The sequence below is a fragment of the Lepisosteus oculatus genome, chromosome 2, assembly GCF_040954835.1.
Source record: "Lepisosteus oculatus isolate fLepOcu1 chromosome 2, fLepOcu1.hap2, whole genome shotgun sequence".
NCBI classification, from domain to species: Eukaryota; Metazoa; Chordata; class Actinopteri; order Semionotiformes; family Lepisosteidae; genus Lepisosteus; species Lepisosteus oculatus.
This window is the reverse complement of record NC_090697.1, coordinates 36108365-36127976: the sequence shown is the minus strand read 5'-3', so window position 1 is coordinate 36127976 and position 19612 is coordinate 36108365.

The window sequence follows — 19612 nt, the reverse complement described above, 5'->3', positions numbered from 1 at the left end:
CTCTTAATACCCAGGGGTACATGTACTGTATGTAAATAATTGGATGGAATATTGAATAGAAGACCACATGCAATAATAACCATTTACTCAAAGGCATAAGGAATAATTGTAACAATTTTTTATGTCCAAAGTTTTGAGACAACGTTATAGCACAACACAACATTTTTGTTATAGTATGTTAGTATGCAACAAAAGTATTCTCTGAAACCCATGCTGTTAGAACTAAATAATTCAAGTGGTAACAGGCACAGCCCTCACTAATAACCTTATATGTGCTTGGCAAGCAAAGCTATATCTGTTGCAAGGCAAACTATTAATTAATAGCCCATATACTTCAATAATTTATGTCTCAAAATGTTGATTCGGTACCCAGCTTATATTTGAGTCAGTGATATCTGGAGTCAAGGACCCATTCTGTCCCATTGTGATTAATTCAGGGTATGAGTCACTTAAGGTCAATATACACCTTTGATTTGGATTTGCCAGAACAACATATTTAAGAGTACCAGGAAATCCTTACATTATTTAATTTGTTTTTTTTTTATTCTGGCACTTTGTTCCTTTATTTGGCTGACATTAAGGGCCTCATTCTCTAAAAAAATGTTGCTTAATGAAAATAAAATTGGCTTTTTAAAATTTCTATAAGAGTAGATTCCTGTTTGTTAATCTCTGTGTGTCTAATTTTTGTTAATCTAAATTGTTCTCTTTGGAAATTATATTTCTAGTATACATTATGTGCTTATTTTTGGCAGGAAAATAAAATGCAATTTTTCAGATTAGTATTTTTAAATGTCTGTTTAGCATTTCAAAACTAATCTATAAACAAAGCATTTTGCCGCATTGACACATCATCCCTAGCAACATGACATGGTGATGCAACATATTTGGATATTTTTATCGATTCACACTTATTGTATTTAAAAAAAGTAAACACCAGGGCCATACCAAATACATATATGTCTCAATATTTTCTTTCAAGTTCATTTCGTTTTGATATATTTAATTTCAAGATGGTTTATGCTTTTACATACTTAGATGCGGGGTTATTGTACCCTGACACTTTTTAAATTAAATTAAGAAATGTTTTTTTTTCTAAATTCTGCTATAACTTTTTCTTAGAGCTTTTAAATTCTATAATACGGTACCGATTATGATATCTGTCACTAGGAAATGGGTAGTGTATTTTGATAATTAAGCATTGTTTTATTATAAGATTATTGCAGTATTCGGTCATCAAGGTTTTATTTCTAGTAAGAGAATGCCACACACCTGAGTATGTAAAAACATAAACCATCTTTTTCTATTTATAAAATAGAACACTGCTCTGCTACTGTAATCACACAAATGACTACATAGTTAAATGCTATAACTTTACTTGTATTTTTAGTGCATTTTTCTTTAAGTCATGTAAGTCACTATGGAGGAAAATGTCATTCAAATAAACACAATTATTGTATGTACGTAGTATACCTGTATGGCTTCTTTAAAATAGAAATGCATTCCTGATAGGTAGCTTAAATATTAATATAACCTAAACATTTAATGTAATGGAAATATGGTGATGTAAAGGCTTTTTCACTTCAACATGCAAGCAATTTATTTTAAAGGCTTTTTCAAGCAACAAAAATAATAAAATCATCAGGGAGCAATAATAAAAAAAACAAGGAAGTAATGTTAAAATAAAGTATTTATGTTCTCAAGGTTTTGATAATTTAAAACAATTAAAAGATAGCACATACTTGCACATACTTTAAGAAATGTAACCTCAAAAACTAAATGAATGTTTAAGGAACATTTGCTAGCAACAATATCAACATAACTGGTACTCAAATGTCAACTTTGTGAGATTCTGTAGGAAACATCTGTAGGAAACAAAAATAATTTTATTGCTGGAAACTTTAATTGGATTTTCCTTTTGATCCTTGACATTCTCAAGCAAACATCAGGATGAAATCAAATAATATGTTCGATCTAAGCTAGTCATTAACTCTTAGAAAGATTGATTATAACAGTGAACGAAGCATATTACTACCAAAACTGACAGCAGCATTCTCATGGATCATTTAGTGTATGATAATAGAACTACCATCTGCAAGGGAAGAAATGGATTGTTTTGGGCTTCTGCTTAAATTTTAACTTGTATGGATTGTAGTGTACATTTGAAAGGCAATATGCATTTTAACTGCTGCAATTAATGTATTATGGAAAAAAAAACAAATGCAATACAAGTGCTAAGCTATAGAGCATATGACAGGAGATACAAAACTAATGGAAATTAAGTAGAGTTATAGTGATTCGCAATAATCCAATAGAATCACATTTTTAAACACTTAATGTTTAACCCAGTGATTTTAAGTGACCATAAGTATTAGTATATTTTCACTTTCAGAATGTTAAAGTCAATATTTGGTTGCTTATACATTTCAGGCAATAACTGCATGAAGTCTTTTACTCAATGAGCACACCAAGCTCTTTGTACTGTATAATTATTTGAGATGGTTTGCTGAAGCCACTTTGATCACTTGGTGCATTCTGACTTCAGCATGGGCAAGTCTAAGATTTTCAATTTTTTCTCCTGATAAACTCTTTGGTTACACTGGCTGTATGTATTATGATCCGACCATTCAGAATACTGCAGCATGCATGCCCTAGCGCACCATAACGCACCCCATTTAAAAAAAAAAATCAGCTTTTGGACTGCACTATTTTTTACAACTACCAGGTGGAGCAGTGAATGCTTAATGTGGCAGACGGAAGCATTTGGGCTGTCACCAGAAAAGATCTGGTTTAGAATCCTTGAGACAATCCATCGATTGTACAAGCACTTGGAAACTGTCCGATCCCTAGTTCGTCTGCATTTTTGCAGAGTGTAATGAATTTGGGTTCGTTGAGGACGAACACAGATACTCAGACTTGTGGAGTTAAAAATTGTGCTTTATTTCTTCTCCGTCACCACCCGCCAGCAGCACTCCCGCACCCAGATGAGAGAGAGACACAAGACAAGCCCGCCAACAGTGCGGGCCCGAGAGGCAGACAGGCAGACAGGCAGACAGGCAGACAGGCAGACAGGCAGACAGGCAGACAGACAGGCAGGCAGGCAGGCAGACAGACAGACAGACAGACAGACAGACAGACAGACAGACAGCAAGGGGTGCGGAACCAGGGAACTATTTACATGGAAAACGGGCGATCTCCCCAGACTGTACGCCCGTTTCACTGTTACCTGGATACCTCTTGTGGGATATCCTCTATATCCTCTTGGGGGATATTCTAACAACAAGTGATTATAAGATGATCTGTCAAAGTGCAATGAAATACAATATGCTGGACAGTATGCTTCTCAAAGTGCTTTACGGGATAACAACAATAACAACAACAATTTTACAAGTCCTGGGAGGAAGAATATCATCAATATTAATAATAATAAACTTTATTTTATATTGAGCCTTTAAAGGTGGCTTTTTAAAAAAAACACTTTTTTAAAATGCATTTGCACACAGAACAGTATTTACTTGAACATGGAGATGCCATACTGAATAATTCCTGCACGCAACCATTGCAGTGGAATTTGCAGGGCTATGATTCATACAAGTGGTGGTGGATTTGGAGACAAAATGTACTTACATTACACAGAGACTCAGAAGCAATAGCAATTAGCAATATCAAAATAGCAATATTATGGACACACAATTGACTTTTTAAAAAAAAAACTTTTTTGTTGACAGCTTGACACAAGTTTATCAGTGAAAAGACTATAGGCATTCTTCCTCCCCCCTACATTCTCAGAGTAGAATAGAATTTATTATTAGCACAATTTATTACAATGCTAAATTTAATATTATTGATTACTAATAGTTTATGCTAGCACCTAGCTTTCTTAACGCGAGAAGTACTACTGTAAGTAAGTACTGTACAGTAAGTACTTACTGTACTTACTGTACTGTACTTAAGAACTACTAGTGTAAGCAAAAAAAAAGGGGTTTTGGAGGGGGTGAGGTGTCTTTCGCTGGAAGACTCATACCTGTGAAATGGGTTTAATTCGTAACAGCCAGCACTCCAGCAGAGAGTGATGAAAACCGCGCAGCGCCAGGCGAATGCACATTAATATGTTGGGCTTTTGGGTTCGGGTGGATTTGCGCCCTACAGTTCAACCTGCGGTACCGCTGTGTACTGTACATACAGTACAAACGTGTTATTTTGAAATATAAAAAAATGTCATTATACTTTAAGAGAAATTGAGTATTGGTGTGTATTTCTTCTTTAAAAATACCAATAACAGCAACATACAGTTTACATACTATGTTTATGTTCCTAAATTAATATTGTTTATGACCTTTATGACCTTCGTTATGCTCCTCTGCATTTTATGCTTAACTACTAAAATTTCCCTTTAGTGGTAAAATTCCATATAAATATTCAATACTAAGTGGATTAAAATGTGCACAGTAAAGAGATTAAATGATAAAATCTTTTCACTAACGACCAATACACCACATTATCTTCCGTGTGGCATTAACATTGGAACGTTTTTTTTACAAGTATCAAAGAAGCGATACACAACCTGTCTCCTCTATAACTCTGCAGTTTACAGAGAAATTCCACCAGAGCCTCACAACATTGTACAATAATACTCTTCTTGTGTCTAATTTTTAGTTAAGCAGGATTTGAGCTACAGACCATAACAGACCAAAAAAAAAGAATCCACCTGCGATTCGGGTGTTAACAAAACGTGTTTACAAAGAAAGTGAAATACAGTAATACTACCAGCTATATAGATACATATATTTAGATATTTAGATCCTTAAATTAATATCATTATTAATGTATTTAGATACGTGATTACATATTCTCGATTATAAAACAGATAATTCTGGTCCTGGAATCTGACTAGCTGACACCCTTCTGAAACGGTACCATAATCTCTGGTATACGGAAGGCCCAGAAATTTGACTTTTTACTGTGTGATAAATTTTGAAGACTAATTCTTAGCCAAGATAAGAAAGCGTAGATAAAAAAGCTTGTATTCTAATGTATCTAATAATAATGTACAAGTATTTTTTAATACAGTCTTTGTCTTGAGGATCCTTGTGATGTTTTGCGCCCTGGTTGAATGATAAGTGTCGCAGTTTAAATAATTTTCGTTGTTAGAAATTAGGAAACGCTCTGTTAAAAGCAAGGGAGTTTTTATGTCTGTTATACTAAAAGAAAATGCCTGAAGAAGTAGGGATTGGACAGTTTTTCAGTGCTTGTACAATCGATCGAAATGTTCAAATAAATGTGCTAAAGAAATAAACAAAAAAGTAATTTATTCCTTTATCCTATTGGCTAGATAATGTCCCGTCCTTGTTAGTTAGATCAACGAAATGCTGTGGTGTTACTTTTTGTCGATGAAAAAATAAGTCTTTTCATTTAAAATGATGGTTACAAATAATGTAGAAAAGCGTATTGCTTGTCCAAGGTCATTCATTATTAATACTATTAGTAATATCTTCGGTAAAGGCTTTGATGCATAAAATATTTCTGCATAATTAAAATATTTATGATAAAGGTAGGTTATGCACTTTTGCCCAACTGAGCAATAATGCTTTCATAAAATAAACTTCTTAATGACTGATTATTAACATGCTGTAACACACAGTTTCAATATAAAAGTTTAAATGCTGTACATGAGAGGTTAAGCTTCATTGGCTCCTCCTGGCGGTTTTACAAGGTGATTCCGGATACTTTCCGATATGACGTCATATGACGCGTGATACTGCGTCATGCTGCGTTAGGATGTGACACGCCCACTGTAGGGTACCGTGGTGTACCTCACGTGTTTTGAATGGCTGCATCTGTAACTGATGGTTTCATGATTCAGAATTTCTTCACAGAATTCTTTAAGTTGAACAAAGGAGGGAAGAAGGGTTATATTTACAATTGCCAGTGACTAGGGAACAGCTTATCAATATATTGAAACTGTAGCATGACAGCAAAGAGAGAAGTGTTACACCTTTAAGTGAGCCAGTGACACACTGTTGTTTACTAATGTACACTGTCTTGTTATGCAAAATATTTTCGACCAAAGCACTCCCTTATTAAACTCCGAGATCCTTACTGATTTAACTTTCTATTTGCCTCATTTAGCTGAAATGGAAAAAAGATGTAGTTAAAAGTTATTGGAAAGTGCTCTGTTTTATGGACAGACTCAAAATTGTGTCATACAGCGATATAGATGTGGGTAATGCCACCCCAATTAAACAATGTGCTTATCATGTAAATCCTGCTAAACTAGAAGCACTACAGAAGGCAACATACTGTATGTCAGTGGTTCTCAAACTTTTTGGACCAAGTACCACCCCTAATCCAACCAAAGCCTCCAAGTACCACCTACAAGTCATCATCTCATAGGAACCCCAGAAATTCTCAATTACCAACATGAGCGCACGTGCACACACACTCACACATACATATAATAAATATTATAATAATAAACTTTATTTGATATAGCACCTTTAAAGGTGGCTTCTCAAAGTGTTTTACAGAAAAAAAAACATTAACAACAACTAATAAAAAAGCACCATTTCAGTGAGAGGGGTGAGCATGTTTAGTTGAGCAAAGCAGATGTGAATTAATTTTTTGAGCCTTGATACAATTCACAACAGAGTATAACATATATTAAATCGTCAGGCATTTTCTTGACGGCAAAGGTCTCGCGGTGGATGTTGTAATGCGTACATTAATTTCTGGAGAAACCTCTCTAATTCGTGCAACTACACCGTTATGTCGGCTTGTCATTGCTCTAGCACCCTCTGTACAAACTCCCACACATTTTATCCAGTCGATACCATTCTCTTCGATAAATTCATTCAGAAGCTGAAATATGTGCTCTCCTGTAGTTCCTGTTGGTAGCGGTTTAAAGAACAGAAAGTCCTCATGGGACATGCCCTCAAACTCGTATCTAACGTAAACGAGCAAATTGGCCAAATCGACTACAGACTCATCTAATTGCAGTGAAAAACATCTGCTCATCTTAACATGCTCTATCGGTGTACTTTTGATATAATACTTAATTTCAATAATTCTATGAATGACTGTATCTTTCAGGGGGAGGGGGGCAGCAGGTCGAGCTGTTTAGCAGCTTTTTCTCTACACAATACGTGTCAGCTCTTTTGCCAACGGTAAATAAGGTTCTTCAAAAATAGTGTAGCTTACCTACTTTAGCAATCCGCAAACTTGCAGTTTTCCACGTTTCCGTTATTTCTGTATTTATTTAAAGTTTTTTTTTCATGCGCATGGGAGCGAAACACAGAGGCGCTCGGTGTATTTTTCTCAAATTAGAACAGTTCTTAAATATTTTTCTGTTATCATGCTTTCATGTGCTCATAAGATTACCTGCGTTCGTAGCACGTATTTCTATGCATTCCTGTGTTTACAACGTTGGCATTGTTCCAAAATCACACACATTCTCCTTTCTCCCTATTTGCTGGAGATACAGTAGCTTTTTTAAATACAATTGGTCACTTGTATCTGTAGCACGCATTCCTATAGAGTGGTATAGAATTATAGAGTATCTGTATCTGCGTCCACTGAAGTATTAGCACGCACTGTATCATAGTACGTAGGCTGCTTATTCGACACGTATTAAAATACAAAATATGAAAACCCGTCCTGTTAACTCATTCATATTTTAATTAATATTATTTTAATGTGTTACACTATGTGATATATAAAAATAATAACAATAAAGTGTACATATTATTTACAATTTTATTTTTAGAGAAAGAGTATTTGTTAAAAAAACGTATGCTCTGACTGGCAATACAACCTGGGTCTTCTAGATGAGAGGCACGCAAATAGCCCAAAGCAAAGCTTGGTAACATACATCCATTGAAACAGACATGACAAAAAGTTTCCAAAATAATCACAAGTGAAAGTCAAAGAAATTGATGCAGATGTTTATGAAGAAAGTGGAATACAGTACTACTACCAGCTATATAAATATATTATATTTAGATCCTTTAAGTAATATGATTATTAATTTCTTTAGTTACATTATTCCATATTACTATTCCTTATTAGGCAGATTCTAAAAAGTAAAATTTTTTTACTGCAATATCAACAGCAAGTATTCATAGAAAAAGTTTAAACATTATAGCTTTTTATTAAGTATATATATAGTATAATATAGTCAGAACGAGCATGTCAAAACATTTCCAAAAAAAACACAGTAAGTGACCGAGTTAAAGGCTTTGATGCTTAAAATGTTTATAAAGAAGGTGGAATACTGTTGGATATTTTTTTAGCTACCACTACCAGCCATATACTGTATGTATGATATATTTATATTCCAAAATAATATTGTTTATGATGTTCAGAGATGTTACACTCCTGTTATTTTTATGCTCAGCTACCACAATTTTCCTTTAGTTTAATACATTTCCCTTTAAAATTCCATATTAATATTCCATATTAAGCACAGCAGAGAGATTAAATGAAACAATCGTTTCACTAACATCTAACGAACCACAAGTGCCACCTATTGACCATCTTTGGCCAGTGAATTACATACCACAAAGCACCACACAAATTTTACCGTAGTTGGAAGAAAGACCACGCATTCTGAGTGGCTGCATCTGTATGTCAATGTTGTGATGCATGGTGAAAGACATAGTAAGTCGGAATGCATTTTCTTCTACATAAGCAGGCAAAATATTTCTGTAAACTTCAGAAATTATTCTACTGCTGCCATCATTACTATGCATACCAAACATGACATTACCCCCTTGATGATTTCCAGATGACGTACTGTAGTGCTGTTTGGAGCATCTGCAGTTCATGTCTTACTCCACACTTGAATATTTCCATCACTTAGTTGCTTTGTTTGCAACTTTCTGAAAATAATTACTGTTAACGAACATGACTAAAATTATAAAAAAACAATTTACAAAAGAAGAAGATATTGTAACGCTTACGGCCGACAGGCACTGTGTAAGAGCCGGCGTACCAGAGCAGGTGACGTCACCACCCCTCCCTGTGATAGCAGGACTACAGCTACTGGGTTGTAGAGAGATCTCTCTTTAGCTCACGGGGCTGGGTCGCTGCAGAGAGACGCGGGAGTCCCGGGTTCGAGCCTCAGTCGGGATGGGGCCGACCGAATGCGGCAAGGGCGCCCGCCTGAGCCCCCGTTGCGTTACAATATGTCTGTTTGTTTGGTTATAGATATGAATGTCTAATCCTGCAAAATTCCAAATAGTATTAGGAAACTGGAGGATCCATATTTCTCTTAGACCTTTGTTTTTAATGAAGTGATGCGAGATAATTCACATCACATTGGGAAGAATTTTCTTTTAGAAAAAGAAAAAAAAAGGAGTTTGTATTTTAATTTGACCTTAACATTAAGGGGACAGAGCTATAAAGAATAATGGAATTAAATCTAATTTAAAAAAAAATTAAAAAGCCTTCTGAGCTAGACTATATCTACTTACTTTAACAGCGTGAGTGAACTGAAAATAAACTAGTGGGATGTTGAATGACACCTGCCAAGTTTGGAACAAATTGTCCAAACAGTAAAGTGAACAGGTGATGAGCTCTTGTGGATGTAAAAATTGTCACTGCTACAGTTGAAAGTCTCAAACAGATTTTGGTGTGATTAATCTTTCCTGTATTCAAGTTAATTTGTGTAGAGGGTTCTAAGACAGCGATACTTAGAGGTTGGATATCATGACAGGAATCAGCAGCCATAATAGATCACACAAGTGTTTCATTTTAACACTTCATATCAAAATAATAATTTTGTCACAAGAATACTACCTTACCACCTTAGCGGCGAGGCTTAATAATAATGTAGAATTAAGTGTTTCTGAGCTTCCCAAATGAGGCCCCATTTCTCTGTTCATCTCTGTGGTGCAGCCACAGAGAAACCATTCATGCAAGATGTTTTCTTTTGATAAGGACAGCTCCCACAGGGGGATGCACTTAGCTAAGCCTGGCTATCATGATCAATGGTCATCCATTGGCGCCTATCTGTTTAGGGAGTGCCAGTTGGACATCTGGACTGCATTACTAAGTGTCAGGAGTAAGTGACTCATATCTCACCTTGATCAACCAATCAGGGACCGGTAGGGCCGAGTAACCCACGTGGGACTCTGATGCCCATGGAACTTTCAGCCAATCAATGAGCTGAAGTTCCTCCAGGTAAAAACAGGCAACACAGAGAGCCTGTGAGATTCAGATTCAGATTCAGATTCAGATTCAGATTCAACAATTCTAAAGGGAATTCAAAGGAGAATTCCAGGGCAGGACGGCCCAGGAGCAGAAGGCTCCCAAGGGCAGGACATTCTCGCAGCGCGCCTCCTGACCATCCTGAGACTCAGCCCGGACAACCACGGAACGGCCAGTGTGTCCGAGCGCCAGAACTTTCCTTTGTTCTAAGAGTCTAGAGTGGAGGTTGCCAGAGAGTAACCAGCAGCAGGCCTCGTGAACAGGTCGGAACTGTGGACAGCTGAATTACTATTCAGAACTAGCTCTTCATCAGGAACGAACCGGTCCTCTTCCTGACTTGCTGGGACCCACAGTCATCTTTTCTCCTGTGCACAAACTTTGCTAGTTAAAGCCAACACTAACTAGCCGGTCAGTGAGCATCAGCAGCGCACCGTCGCAAGCCGCACAGCACAGCCTGGCACGGAGCCAGAGAGCGCGGATTGGACAGCAACAGCCTGCAACTGTTTCTTTGTGCCCGCAGGAGATCTGAATCCCCGAAGATTGGATGAGTATTCAACTTCAATGCATTACAGCTCGAGAATTCAATTGTTATCCAAACCAGTTGATATCAATTTAATTCCTAAGAGTTATGTACTTGTTTGAGTATCTAATGTAGAAGTTGTAACCAAGTTCACTTTACGAAACGGTCTTAATGAATGATATACTGAACGTATGTCCTCTTGATATGTGTAACACTTTGTAACTGATTGAATATATACCTTTTGTATTCTGATAACCCTCTCGATAAGATCTGTTAGGTTTACATGCATATTCTATGTATTAATAAATGTATCCTCGTGTGTTAGTACCTGTGTGTGTGCGTTGTTTGAGTTATGTCGCATGGTTGGATTCTAAAGCCATCAAAAGAATCAACTTTGTGATTTACTGCTACAATTAATAATTGTCCCAGTAAATGCCCAAACCCTACAGAACTGGTGCCTTCAGAGAGCCACTATGATTACATATTTGGCGTCCCTGAACCGGTTTTCCCTACATTATTTGGCGTCCCTGGCACGGGCGTGGCAAGACTGAAATGAGTCAACCAAGCGGAATAATTCAATATAAAACGCTGCGGGTTTCATACACGACAATACAGTGTGCTGAAAGCCGAAAGGAAAAGTTCCCCTTGCTCTTTAAGCAGTGCTTGATTGTTTTGTGATCTTTTGCGATCTACCGGGTTGATTGCATACTTGATCTTGTGGTTTTCTGTGGTAAAACTGTGATTTCGTACTTAAAAGTAATACTCTTTAAGTTTAACGATGGTTGCTAAAAGGTCTGAATTCGAGTCGCTATTAAGCACTCTCTCTAGCAGCGACAGGTCTGACCACGATCTCTTCCATATCTCCGTCAGCGGAGAAGCTAGGAGAATAAACCTCCATTCTCTGAGAGAGCTAGCGAAGGACATAGAGAGATTTGACCCCGCAGTGTCAGAGAATAATATCGAGAGTTATATTCAGGACCTCAGGTATAACCTGCAGTACCTGCCAAACGCCACAGAACAGGAGAAAGTGTTTCTGGTCAGGAAAACTACCAGCAGAGCTGTACATGAGTGGATGGCTAGGCAGATGAAGAAAGTCTGTAATGACTTTGAGCAGCTTTGTCAAGCACTTATCGAAGAATACAGTGCGTTTATTGACCCGACTGCTGCGATAGCCGTCGCTCTTAACATTAAGCACGAGAGAGCAGAGTCCCCTCGCGAATATTACGAGAGACTTAGACGAACTTATTTTGCAGGGCGAAATGATGAGGGTTGCGAAGAGAACACACATTTCAAGGGTTTATTCATTGCGAATCTCCACCCATCAGTCAGAAAGATGATCTTAATGCATACAGATGCACAGACCATGAAAATGACTGATATTAAGAGATTCGTGCAGAAAGCCTGGGAGTATGATGTCCAAAGTCGCTCTGAGCAAAAAGCTGTTAAAGCGACTGTGTTCGCCTTCAGAGCCAGCAGGGTTAATTCCCCCCTGCTCGAAGGAGCACAAGCTCCTGAGCTGGCTAAGCCCTGTTCCAAAGCAGGCACACTGGACCGCACCCAGCGTCCTAAGTGCCATGAGAACACCGGGGGAGTGAAAGGGCTAGGAAAGGCTGAACAAAAGGATTCAGTAGCCGCCCGCCTGGCCAGGCTTGAACAAGCTTTATTAGGACAGGGACAACCGCTCCCCAAGGCTGCCGGAAGCGTGAATGAGCTGATACTCTCCACTGGAGGAGGCGGAGACACGCCCCCTCTCCCTCCCTCAGTCTATCTGATTGAGCGGAAGGGTTCCTGCCTGGATGAGGTCAGCCACTCCCAAGTGAGTGCTGACTCCACCCCTGAAGTCACAGAGCAGGCAGTAAAACACAGAGGAAAAGCAGGAAGCTTTTACCTCAAGGCTGCCATGGGAGATGTCTTACCCAGTGAGACACTGATTGACACTGAGGTTGAAAGGTGTTTGATGTCACACGGCAAGCTCAAACGGGTAGAAAAAGAAAAGGGCATGCGACTCAGAGAGGAACCTTTGGTGGATCACCAGAAAGGCAAGGTGTGGAAACAGGTCAAGGCTCCTAAGCCTTCTGTACAGAAGGAAAGGGGGGCCAAGAGGCAGACTGTGCTCCCACCAAACACAGAAGCCTATGCGGAGATTCCTTCTGTTCCCTCTGGACAAGAAATAAAAATATTTCCTTGTTCCCCGGATATACAGGGAAGTCGTGTCCCGGCTGAGGTCCCAACAGCCTCCATGCCACAGGAGCGGTGCTCCAAGCAGCCGCCTGATCCACCAGGTAAAGCACACACCTTTTACGTCCCTAAAGAGGAGCAGATCTCCCCACCTGGCGATGAAAAGGAGTTTTCCCTGTGCACCCTGGCACCCAAGAGGGGTCAGGACCACCACCCTGCAGTGGTGGAAGGGATCCAGATGGCAGGAGAGCAGGTTGGTGATGAAGCCCTCACCCTTAGCCCTGAGAGGTCCTCTATTAGTGAGGATCTGCTTGAGCAGCTGTCGCTGGGCCACCGCCAGGTGCCCCTGGTGCAACATTCACAGGTTAGACAGGAGGTCCAGCTGGACGCTGAGACTACTGCGCTGTGGACACACCTGATCCCAGATGCCGATTCCCTCTGCTGTGACCCAGGGAACCTGCAGTCAGGTAACATTATTTCTCACAACTACCAGGTAGTGAGTGAGACTGACCTGATTGTTCCTGCCTCAACGGCAGGGTTGCCTACACACCCAGTCCCCCAGAAGGGACAGGGAATTAAAGCTGAGCCGGTTTTCTTACAGCCACCAGCTCAGTTTGTCAGTCTGAGTCTGACCAACAGTGGTTCAGCCAGACTGGAGCTGGATGGTAAAGTCACCCGTCTGCCAGTGCAGGACATCGCAAAGAGAAGTGTCAGAATCCCCGCCTGCACTGACATGGGCCTGGTGAGTGATAGTGAGTTCAAAGACAGTGAACTAGCTATCCCAGTGCTGGGGCAGCTCCCTGAACCCCTAGCGAGGGAAGGGGGGAGCGAGCAGGTGTCCTACACCTACCCCCAGCGAACAATTGTAAACATGCCGATAGAGGGAGTCCTCAATCAGGAAGTGTGCAGGGTGGACCTGAACAGTGAGAATGGGATAACAATCCCAGATCACTCAGGTGCTCCAGATGACCACTCAGCCGAGGGTCAGGCATGCTCCACTGCTGCACCGCCCCCTGCAGGGTTCCTAGAGCACAGGCATGGACAAATCGAAAAAGCAGATGCCCTGGAAAAGGAGGAGCAGCATCAGCCGCTGCGTCAGATCTCCCCAGATTTCCAGGATGTTGGTGCCCAAGATGCCACAGGGCATACTGAGAAAGACACCATGTACATGCTGCGCCAGCTTAGAAAGGCAACAGTCTCTCAGAAGGAGATGACTGGGATCAGCCACCCGAAAAGACTTTTGGGAGGACTGATTGCTGCCGCCACTGTTGTACGTTTGCTTTTTCTGGTGGGTTTGTGCGCTACTGGCACTCTCACCCTGACTGCCCCAAGAAGGCAGGGGTCAGAGATGCCAGAGGGTAGTGACAGACTGTATCAACAGCAGCAAAAGTTGGAAAGCTTAGGGAAAACCCTAAAGGCAACTTCCTATGCAACAGGGTTAAATCTTATTCCCCAACCAGTGGACATGATTGTTGGTGTTATACAGTGGGTTTATGCTTGTGTGCAACAGGCCAGAATGTTGACACAAGACCCGTTAAGGGAGTTTAGTGCCACTGTAGCCAGTCTAACCACGGCACAATTCCCAACCCACTTGATTCCACTCTTCTCAGTAGAGGAGTATGTGACATTAACCCCATCGCTCATAGCTCACCCAGAAGGCAATCCAAGATTGAATTCAGTTCCAAATCTTGAGATGGGGATGGCTACCAAAGCTATCCATTGGCTGTGTCTAAACGATTCACCAATGAAGGGTGTAAAGCTACTAACGAGCAGAGGGAGGTTAATGAACCCCATGAAGAGCAGGTGGGAAGTAAATGGCTCGTCAGCACACCACATTTAACAGACACTGTGACTTGTGACAGGCATGATATAGCTACCGCAATGCAGCTTCCTAATCAAACAGTTTCCTGCAAGTTCCCGAGGAGGCCACAGTGCTCTTGAACTTAACACTGTACTGTCTGAAGACCAAACTTGAGGTCATGGATGCCTTCAGGTGCCACACTATTGAATTGGATAGAAATCCAAGAAACAGTAAGCCCTGAAGAGGTACAGGTAGTTAGTTTGCTTTAATGGAACAAACCTCCAAATCACCCTAGCAGATACCCAACACAGGTGTTGTGGTTTATCGGGGGCTGGGAACAGGAACTGTTGTTATTGTAACACTACTGCCGAGTAGCCGGATCATGACTGACAGTGTACTCTGAATGCTGTACTCTTGCATCAAAATGTACTCTGGATAGCATGAATGAGTCAAAGGTAGCATGTCAAAAGAAAGGAAGTGACTTCTCCCCAAATATCTACCACAGAGGTATCAGATATTGACAGTGAACTTCCTGATGTGTAATTCCTAGACTTAGATAATGTCTTCTACCGTGTTTATACATACTCCAGATGTTATTCATCCTGTTTGTATCCAATGCTGGTTCCGGTATGAACTCTCAAGGAGTAATGTAGACATTTAAGGTTAATGTTCTAATGGCAAGGGACATCACTTAACTCTGTTTTGTTTTGAAGGCAACAATGCCTCAGGACCTCGTGACCTTCAAAAAGTGGGGATATGTAGCGGCGAGGCTTAATAATAATGCAGAATTAAGTGTTTCTGAGCTTCCCAAATGAGGCCCCATTTCTCTGTTCATCTCTGTGGTGCAGCCACAGAGAAACCATTCATGCAAGATGTTTTCTTTTGATAAGGACAGCTCCCACAGGGGGATGCACTTAGCTAAGCCTGGCTATCATGATCAATGGTCATCCATTGGCGCCTATCTGTTTAGGGAGTGCCAGTTGGACATCTGGACTGCATTACTAAGTGTCAGGAGTAAGTGACTCATATCTCACCTTGATCAACCAATCAGGGACCGGTAGGGCCAAGTAACCCACGTGGGACTCTGATGCCCATGGAACTTTCAGCCAATCAATGAGCTGAAGTTCCTCCAGGTAAAAACAGGCAACACAGAGAGCCTGTGAGATTCAGATTCAGATTCAGATTCAGATTCAGATTCAACAATTCTAAAGGGAATTCAAAGGAGAATTCCAGGGCAGGACGGCCCAGGAGCAGAAGGCTCCCAAGGGCAGGACATTCTCGCAGCGCGCCTCCTGACCATCCTGAGACTCAGCCCGGACAACCACGGAACGGCCAGTGTGTCCGAGCGCCAGAACTTTCCTTTGTTCTAAGAGTCTAGAGTGGAGGTTGCCAGAGAGTAACCAGCAGCAGGCCTCGTGAACAGGTCGGAACTGTGGACAGCTGAATTACTATTCAGAACTAGCTCTTCATCAGGAACGAACCGGTCCTCTTCCTGACTTGCTGGGACCCACAGTCATCTTTTCTCCTGTGCACAAACTTTGTTAGTTAAAGCCAACACTAACTAGCCGGTCAGTGAGCATCAGCAGCGCACCGTCGCAAGCCGCACAGCACAGCCTGGCACGGAGCCAGAGAGCGCGGATTGGACAGCAACAGCCTGCAACTGTTTCTTTGTGCCCGCAGGAGATCTGAATCCCCAAAGATTGGATGAGTATTCAACTTCAATGCATTACAGCTCGAGAATTCAATTGTTATCCAAACCAGTTGATATCAATTTAATTCCTAAGAGTTATGTACTTGTTTGAGTATCTAACGTAGAAGTTGTAACCAAGTTCACTTTACGAAACGGTCTTAATGAATGATATACTGAACGTATGTCCACTTGATATGTGTAACACTTTGTAACTGATTGAATATATACCTTTTGTATTCTGATAACCCTCTCGATAAGATCTGTTAGGTTTACATGCATATTCTATGTATCAATAAATGTATCCTCGTGTGTTAGTACCTGTGTGTGTGCATTGTTTGAGTTATGTCGCATGGTTGGATTCTAAAGCCATCAAAAGAATCAACTTTGTGATTTACTGCTACAATTAATAATTGTCCCAGTAAATGCCCAAACCCTACAGAACTGGTGCCTTCAGAGAGCCACTATGATTACATATTTGGCGTCCCTGAACCGGTTTTCCCTACACCAGTTTGGTGTTATTTGGCCTGTTTTTGCACAGGAGTGGTTTTAGGTACAATATGTGCATCTATAAGAGAACAAATGTTCAAGTAGCAAAACTGGGGTATACATAAAGTTCCCCATTTGTTTTGTTGTTAGAGTGACAAATCATCTTTTTTTAGTCTTTTTTGAGCATAGGATGTTTATCATTAGTAACTATAATTATTTAAAATATCCTAGTTGTAACGCTACATCACTGTTCTGTTGAAAATAATACTATCAGTATTCTTGGCTGTACACTTCTGTTGCCTTTGTGTTTTAATGAAGCTTGAGTTATGGCTTATCACCTTGTATCTCCCATCAGCGCCTATCTCTTCAGTCTTTTACTTTTATGCACCATGAACGAAATGATGTCACACATTGAAAACAACACAGTCAGTTTGGCGGCGACCTCCTTGCCGCCGTGATGCACAGGTCGGCTTTTTTTTTGACCCGCCCCTATTTATAATGATAAAAGTACTGACCCGAAGCCGGTCCGAACCCGCTCTATTAGAAATAACTTACACCGGACAATATTCAAACATTAATTTGATCAACATTTATTAAAACAGCATTTCCAGTTTCCTTGTTTTAACAGACTAAAGCAGCCTAGTCTTGTGACTTTCATTTTTCAAAAAGTGCTTCACAGTCGATGCAGATAATGTAACCTGTGCTTTTTTCTTCTGTTGTGCTGATTAGCTCACCAAACTTCTCCCACCTGGCTCTTTTGTCCCTCTCTCTTCTTTATTTTTATCTCACTGTTCTGGAGTTGTGTCCCGATCTGCTCCAAAGAGGTTGCCATTTGTTTTTTTTCACTGTTGTCTGCTTACATTCTCTCCCGTTTTACCTTGTGAAACAAACCAGTTGGGGCTTAAATATGGTAAACTGCCAGTTTTAAACCTTAAAATCACTTTAATTTAAGATAAAAAAGATCGCTTTTCTGCTCCATGTCCGATCCAAGTATCCTGGACTTAGTGACGTAGCTCTGAATCATCTATTACCATTCCCAACTACCTACTCTTGTGAGCTTGGATTTTCGACACTTGTTGGACTGAAAACGAAGATAAATCAGCTGAACGTGGAGCTGGACATGATACTAAAGTTGTCCAGGTTAGATGCAGATATCACTTTACTGATTGCTCAACAAAAGCAGCTCCATTCTTCACATTAATGTTTTAAGTAATAAAACATTTGCAAAATATGCAGCTTTTTTGTAAAAATATTAGGACTTTTCAAAAAGTTTAATTCAATATTAGTTATTTTTAGTACATTAATAGGTGATGATTTTAACATAGTAAGAAGTGGACATAGGCATAGGTGGTCCACCGCATCTGTGACTTGGTGTAAGTGGTCCGTGGACCTAGAACTCTGACAACCATTGCTGTAGTAGATAGTAAACTGCACATGTAATGCTGCAGAAAGTAGGAAAACCGGTTCTGCAGCAGGAGATGTAGTTGAAGCCCAGGCGCAGGACTTAGAGCAGTTCACAGCCGTGGACTCCCAGAGGTTTCCTTTCAATTAAATGATTTTTCCTCCCCCCAGTGCTGTGTAGCTAATTTATTTGTTGGGTGTCAGGAGCCCCACATGAAGGGGGGGTTACTGTCATTCCCTCTGCAGCCAGAGGGCGTTCCTACTCTGTCATGTCCCTAGTTTCCGGTGCTTTGCTGTCCTTCCGGTGTCTCTCTGTCTGGAGCTATATATTTCCGGGTCACCCATTCCTTTTCGCTCAGCATTGATGTTCAGATGTCCTGAGACCCACCTAGCACAAAGTTGCCGCTCCGTCCACGGCCTGAGGGCATAGGTTTCTATACGGCATTTCCAGAACTCAGTACTGCTGAGCCCGGGCTAAACCCCATCCCTCCGCTACGCATAGGGTCTTTTTCCCCTGTCCTGCCATTCCACAGTTCGTCCCTTCTGACATCCATGACAGTATGATCAAGGAGTAGTAACTGATTGAATACAAGTCTGCTGATATGTCGGGCCGAATTAAAAGATAAGCAAAAAAAATAAAAAAGGGATGGCCAGCAGGGCAACAGTAGGATGCAAGCTGATTCCAGCCTGGTCATTACAGCAGAAAGGAAATGCTAGTTAAATGGACTCTAACATTTGTGAGCAGCATCACCTGTAAATATTGCATAAGTGATTAAAAAGACAATTCAATGTTAAGTGAAAAGCTGCTTGCCTTGTTTTGCACTTTTAGAAAAGTTATTTTGCCCTACAGAAACCTTATTTTGACATAGTTTTTGTGTTGTCATGGAAATGATGCCTACATTTGGCATTACCTGACCAGTTTTTGAAGAGCAGGTATTGTTATGGAGCATGTTTTGTCAAACATAGTGTGAGGGTATAAAGTATCACTGCAACCTGCGAGATGAAATTCTGAATTTACAACTGTGAGGGATGAAACCTACAAAGTTGCAAGGCATTCTATGCAGCATTATCCATGGTTGTATTTGTAAAGAAAATGGTATTCATGCAGTCATTGGGGTTGGTACAGAACTCCATTTTCTCCATATGTGAACCATATTGTCACTAGAATTAAACCTGCCATCTATGGACAGATATAGTCTTTTCACTAAGCAGCTGATGACCTGCTGTGGGCAGAAAAATGACCACAGCAACCTTGTGGTGCAGTTAGAAGCACATTTGTTCTTGTGTGAAATATACTAAGTTTAAAAGGTTCAGCAGTTCCCCATGCAGGCAG